General features: G+C 32.8%; 1 long non-coding RNA gene across 2 annotated transcripts; it reads left to right on the top strand.

Annotated features, from left to right (window-relative positions):
* The first annotated feature begins 789 nt into the window (after positions 1-789).
* LOC104238929 (uncharacterized) lies at positions 790-3,945 on the top strand. Of its 2 annotated transcripts, none has more exons than XR_713988.2 (2): positions 790-2,536; positions 3,051-3,945. It is a non-coding gene; the product is annotated as an uncharacterized lncRNA (long non-coding RNA). The 2 variants fall into 2 exon arrangements; XR_011407684.1 differs by having other exon boundaries at positions 790-2,150; positions 3,051-3,865.
* Positions 3,946-7,242: the final 3,297 nt, after the last annotated feature.

Raw genomic sequence — 7,242 nt, 5'->3', positions numbered from 1 at the left:
GCTGGTAATTGGGTTAGATTGGGGCTGAAATTGAAAATAAAATAGGCTAGATTTTAAATAGCCACTTTTAATAGTTATATAATTTATAAAAATAATAAATGAATTCCAAAAAATATTTTCGTGTACTAAAATGATTTAAAATAGTTGTTTAACATTTAAAATATAAAAGATCATTTTATGCATCAATAATGTAATTATACGTTAAGATGAGCTATTATTGCAAAGATATGCAATTTAGGCTAAAAATGTAAATGCAATTATAAAAATGCACTAAATATGTTTAAACACTATTTTGGCATAAATAAAGAATTTAGATGACTAAATCACCACAAAAATAATTTGAAAGATAATTATTGAAAATTTTATAAATAAAAAGAGAAGTAGTAAATCAATTTGGAGCTTTTAAAATTATAGAAAAATTATAAAAATGTTTATTCATGCTTATAACTTCATATTTGCTATTTTGAAAGTATATGCATGTATTAAAAATATATGAGAAAAGATTGGGTATCAACAAAAACCGACTACTACCAATTGACAATTAGTGATCCACGTATGAATAGACTACACACAGGGAGCTGCATTTCTCAGCCATTAAAATTTCTTCACGTGATGACAATATAAACACTAAAATGTCCTCTAGATGGTCCATATTTTACAGAAGAGAGGACACGATGCTAATTAAAGTGAATGAAAGGCTAGTCTTTTCTTTAACTTGTACCATTTAATTCACAGTCTACTTTCATAGAAGACACTAGACGGTAAGATGCTTCAAAGCTAATATTTCCATACAATAAGTTGTGGTATGAGTGCATAAGTAGGTGAAAAAATACATGTGTCAAGCTATCAAAGTAGTAGTAACGCCTAAAGAAGCTAGAGCAAGGTCTGCTTGAAAATGAAACGAATTATTTATTGTGCCATAAAGACCCTTATGACCACGTCCCACAGACCCTTTATGAACTCATACAACATCCGTTCTTTCAATTCTTGGTTCGAACTGAAAGAATTTCGGCATTTAAATATGTCTCAATCAAACTAAAGAGATGTCTATGAATTTCGGCATTTAAATATGACCATCAGTAAGTGACTATATGTTCCCCAGTAAATAGTAACTAAAGGAGTATTTTCTTTACCTTTTCCCTTTCTGCCTTTTTGTTGTCATGTGAGCTATTTTTGCCCTCCAATTTCCACCACAATTCCTCTGCTTCCACAAAGACCTATAAGTACTACCTTTTCAACAAGTATATTAGTAGTAGCAAAAAGGGGTGTGAATTCCATCCATGGCTTCTCTTTGGCTAGCTCTTGCAGTAGTTGCCTTGTTTTTTCTTCTTCTTCAACAACTGCAGAAGTTCAGTAAGAAGAAAAAGAAACTTCCACCAGGGCCAAGAGGGCTTCCACTTCTTCGAAATCTACACATGGTAGGCGATAATCTTCACCAAGATCTTTACAAAATAGCTAATAAATATGGCCCCATAATGACTATCCGCTTTGGTCTTGTACCTATCATTGTTGCTTCCTCTCCTCATGCTGCAGAACAGTTCTTGAAGACTCATGATTTGGTTTTTGCCAGCAGACCCTATAATGAAGTTCCTCAGTACATGTTCTATGAACGGAGGAATCTGGTCTCAGCCAAGTACGGACCATATTGGAGAAACATGCGCATGTGAATTTCCTCAAACAGGCTAAGCAATGCCAAGATCCATCAATTTCACCCTATGAGGAAACAAGAATTAGGAATTCTTGTGAATTTCCTCAAACAGGCTGCATGTGAAGGCACTGTGATTGATCTTAGTGCTAAAGTTGCATCTCTTAGCGCGAACATGTCTTGTCTGATGATATTTGGGAAGAAGTACATGGACGAGGATCTTGGCGATAAGGGTTTTAAAGCTCTAACTCAAGATATACTTGCAGCATTGCCAAATTTTGCTGAATTCTTTCCCTTTCTTCGTGTTCTTGATCTCCAGGGATTTGGTCGTCGTATGAAGGAATTAGCTAAGCTTTTTGATGAGTTCGTGGAGAGAGTTATTGATGAGCATGTTTAGTCCACTGAGCAGAAGCAAGCAAAAGACATGGTTGATACACTGAGTATTATGCAATCTAAAGAAGGTGAATTCGAGTTTGATCGCCGCCATATAAAAGCTATTTTGTTGGTAATGTTCACTCTAATTCCACATCTGCTTCGAAAATATTAGGCAAGTAGTACAAGTTCATTTCCCCTTGAGGATAATGGCATAAAGAAAAGGGGAACACATAAAACACAAAATCTCTGAATGATGCCCACAATGGTATTAAGAAAAGGGGAACACATAAAACACATATATTCCTTCTCTAGTTCGAGCTTATAAATATTTTGAGATATTACTATTAGTTATCTTATGGAGGGGAGCTTTGGTGTAACTGGTAAAGTTGCTGCCATGTGACCAGGAGGTCACGGGTTCAAGTCGTGAAAATAGCCTCTTGCAGAAATGCAGGGTAAGACTGCGTACAATACACCATTGTAGTCCGGCCCTTCCCCGAACCCCGCGCATAGCGGGAGGTTAGTGCACCGAGCTGCCTTACTATTAGTTATCTTATCATATATATATCATGCTGCAAAGTGCACCGAGCTGCCCTACTATTAGTTATCTTATCATATATACCATGCTGCAAAAATAGTATCTTATGTTGGTGTAACAATTTTTCACAAAGTCTTTGACGATTTCAATAAATGATTTTATTCACTCTATAATTTCACTTGCTATAGGTCAACAAGGTTACAATTTACAAATAGTTCGGTTTAGGTAATGACACTGAACTTTGCTTCATGTCATACACCGTTTTAGTACTACTACTATGATGTCTGTTATAAAATCTTTACTTGACAGACCAACTACAGTTAAGTGGCATTCTTCGAAACTACATAGAAATAGTGGTAGGACAATTGTTCTATATGTAATATGCTTTATTATTTTTGCTGGCCTTCTCTTGGACTGTAGAAAGCAAACTCAGCTGAAGTTTCCAATTTTATGTATGTTATGAGTTTAACAACTAAAGAATACTGATATGTGTAGGACTTGCTGATAGCTTCAATGGATACTTCATCAACAACAATTGAATGGATTCTAACGGAACTTTTAAGGCACCCTGAAATGATGAAGAAACTCCAGAATGAGTTGGAACAAGTAGTTGGTAAAAATAGGATAGTAGAAGAATCCGACATAGAAAACCTACAATACTTGGATATGGTCATAAAAGAAAGTTGTAGGCTCCATCCCTTTGCTCCATTATTACTTCCTCATGAGTCTATTGAAGATTGCACGGCTGATGGTTTTCATTTACTTAAAGGATCCCGACTTTTGTTTAATGTTTGGGCAATAGAGAGAGATTCAGACACTTGGATTGAGCCATAAAAGTTCAAACCTGAAAGGTTTCAAGGAATCAATATTGATCTTCCAGGACGAAACTATGAACTTTTACCATTTGGCTCTGGGAGAAGAGGCTGCCCTGGTTTGCAGTTGGGGCTCACTGTCGTTCGTTTGGTGGTCGCACAATTGGTTCAGTGCTTTGATTGGGAGCTACCAAATGGCATGCTGCCAAAAGATATTGACATGACAGAAAAATTTGGATTAGTAACAGCTAGAGCTCAACATCTAATGGCGATTCCTACTTATCAATTGCATATGAAGTAAAATGCAAATGTCAAATAAGTCAAGGAGGGCATTTGTTGAATAAGATGAGGGTTAGACCAAAAAGGAGGGCATTTGTTTTATTTTCTATAGTATGTTGAACTTATTTTCGAACAAGTACCTTTCTTGTATTTCTTCTAAGTTTGCCTTAAGAAACGCCAGAACATAAATAATGCATCTAAGTTCAACTCATCGCCTCATTAATATATGTATATTCTCACCCTAAAGGGAACACATATATAATGCCTCATAAATATATGTACACAACAATATATAGAAATATTTGTGCTAGCACATAAAAGATAAGGACATATTTATCTTTCACCCTAATCCCCAAATATATAATGAGTTTTGCCTATTTATTATTTGCCAGTAGTTTATTGCTGGATTATTGTTCTTTACGTTTATGTTTTGCATCAAGAAATTATAAAAAAAAAAAAAGGAAGAATACATTACATCTAATCAGATGAACAAACCAATAGCATTAGAACCTTAAGCTTTACCTCCATTATTGTTGGTCGACAGTGGAAGATGCTACAACGAACGAAATGCAAAGTCATTTCTGCTAAATGCCGAAAAGAGCGTCTCACATTTCATAGCGGAGAATTGAACTGATGAATTTTAGATTGGGTGCTGGATTTCTCGCCAGAGTGCTTTAATTTGGAGTGAAAAATGGAAGAGACTCTGATAACTAAAAATGAAATGCAGAGACAAACAATGGGGATTACCCAACATTTACACCTTGGTTGGTTGTTACTAGGTTACTCTGAATACAATATTTGCTTTGATTAGTTAATTAAATTAAATTATATTATATTATTAAATATATAGTTACGTAAAAAAACGAAAAATGCTACTTTATAAAATGACTGATTTTGTGTGATCGCATGGTTAACTTATTTTTTCTATCATATTCCCCTTCCATATTATTAAATAATTCTATTTTATCCTTTACCTTACTTTTTTATGTAATAATTCTACGTTATATTTTATTTTTTCTTTATAATATTACAAGTTTATTCTTCATATTATTGGTGTATGATATTATGAAATGACAAAAAAACAATACAATATATCCAAACATTATATATATCAAAATAATACAGCACAATACAATACAATACAATACAATACTATACGATACAATACATTATGAAACGACGCATAACCATCCAAACAAATTTTTAGTTGAATAAAAAAAATTAGGTACGATGGTAAATCATAACAGCCCTATATTATAATATGTTTGGTCAAGCTTCTAAAATAAGCTTATTATTGAAAGTATTTTTCCCAGAAGTATTTTTCAAAAAAGTATTTATAGTGATAAGCCTTTTATTTTTGACTAATTAATTTGAAAAACAGTTTTGAACAACAATTAGTGTTTGGTCAATATTTTAAAAAGTGTTTCTAAAAGCCTGTTTGGCCAAGCTTTTTGGAGGCCAAAAGTATTATTAATAAATAAATATTTTACTTAGAAGTTTGAGATGTTTGGCCAAGACAGAAAGGTGCTTTTGAGTAGTAGCTGAAGTAACATTTCTGCTTTTGAAAAGAAGCTAAAAATTCTAGCTTCTTCTGAGAACCAGAAGCAGAAATTAATTTTTTTTTAAGACAAAAATATCTTTACCATAAATCTATATTTTCAAATTACTCGTTAATTAACTTTTTTTTTTTACATCTTTTATTTCTACAACTAGTAAATATGTCTGCGCTTCGCGAGTTAAATTAACGACATGATATTTTTTCTAATACTAGAATATTAAAAGAGTTGCCGATAGTAGACACTTAATTTTGTACCTCCATCTCAATTGTTTTCTAAAAATTTCTAGCTGATACATTTAAGTAAAATACTTCTATTTTAACAATTTAAGAATTTAATAGGTTTATATTCAAGTAATATTTTTACTTTTCTTTACCTTTATAAAAAGAAAAAAAATAGTTATAATTCTCGAAATACCAAAAAAAAAAAAAAAGCAAAAATTAGTTTATCATTTACTACTTCCCATTATCTTGACATTCGATTTTTTTTTCTCCAATGACATTTTTGAATTCCCAATCTCCCATTTTGTCATTTTTCTTGTTGATTATCTATCCTTTGGTTTTTAAATTTTTTTTTCTATCATTTTTTATTTTGATAATTTTCTCCATGTATATACCAACCTTACATTTTTTAATTCATTCCTTTTTTATTTTCTTCCTTTTTTATTTTTCTTCTTCCTTTATTCTCATACTATATCATCCAATTCCTCCAGTAAAATAGAAAAAAAACCTTCCTTAAAAAATCTAAGTCAATTTCCCTTTCTCCTGTTACTAATTAAGTCATTTTCTCTCTTGATCAATCTTTTCGTATATTATATTTTGTACTATATAATAAAAGTGAAAAATCACTTTTTAAATAATATTTGTTATACCTCCCTGTGAGGTTTTAAATAATAGACAAGAGGGGTTGCTTCCAACCGAGAGGTTGTGAGTTCGAGTCTCCCCAAGAGCAAGGTGGGATGTTCTTGGAGGGAAGGATGCCGGGGGTCTATTTGGAAACAGTCTCTCTACCCTAGGGTAGGGGTAAGGTCTGCGTACACACTACCCTCCCCAGACCCCACTAAGTGGGATTATACTGGGTTGTTGTTGTTGTTATACCTCCCTGTCATCCTCCCTCTCTCACACATCTCTTTATGAGTAATCTGTTGTTAAAATTAAAAGTGAGACACTTAAATGTTTAACAAAATATAGTATAAGTTGTATCTAGAATACACATTTTTTTCTTCTTCTTTCTTTTATTTTCTTGTTTCATTTATTTTCTAATATTTCACACTCTTTTATTCTTCTATAAAACCAGAAATAATTATTCATCCTTAAATAACCAAATCAATAATCCCCTTTTTAACAATCTTATGAAAAATTTCAAAAATTTAGTACTCTCTTAGATTCCTGCTACCATTCAGATATATATATATATATCGAGAGAGAGAATTCACTTAGTATAATCATTCTTAATATCCAAAAATAGGGCATTTTAACTCCCAAAAAAGGCAAAACTATTACATATGCACTCATTCTATAATTACAAGCATGCAGTACTTTAAGAGTAACAAAATATGCACACATCATTGATAATAGCTTCTTCATCAAGCTTGTATTTGACTCCCCAAATACTGTGATTTGTACCGACAAATGTTCTTCTCTTCCCCATTCCTTAATGAACAACCAAAATATTTAAATATGAAAGTGTAACGACCCGAACGGTCGTTTTGAGCATTACGGTAGTTTGGTGGAACGAGTAGCTCCGTGTGATATATTAGGACTTGTGTGCAAAATTTGAGTCGATTCCAAGTTGATTTGATATATTTCGGCGCGAGTTTTTGGAAGTCGAAAGTTCAAAAGTTCATTAAGTTTGATTTGAGGTGTGTTTTATCGTTTCAATGTTGTTATGCGTGATTTGAGGCATCGAATAAGACCGTATTATATTATGGGACTTGTTGGAATGTTCGTACGGGGTCCCGAGGGGCTCGGGTGAGTTGTGTTGTACTCGTTTTTCTTATGTTTCGACGCCGTTTCTTAAAGCATAAATGGTACCACATTA

Source organism: Nicotiana sylvestris, chromosome 5, assembly GCF_000393655.2.
Source record: "Nicotiana sylvestris chromosome 5, ASM39365v2, whole genome shotgun sequence".
NCBI classification, from domain to species: Eukaryota; Viridiplantae; Streptophyta; class Magnoliopsida; order Solanales; family Solanaceae; genus Nicotiana; species Nicotiana sylvestris.
This window is presented reverse-complemented; position numbering and strand designations above follow the sequence as displayed.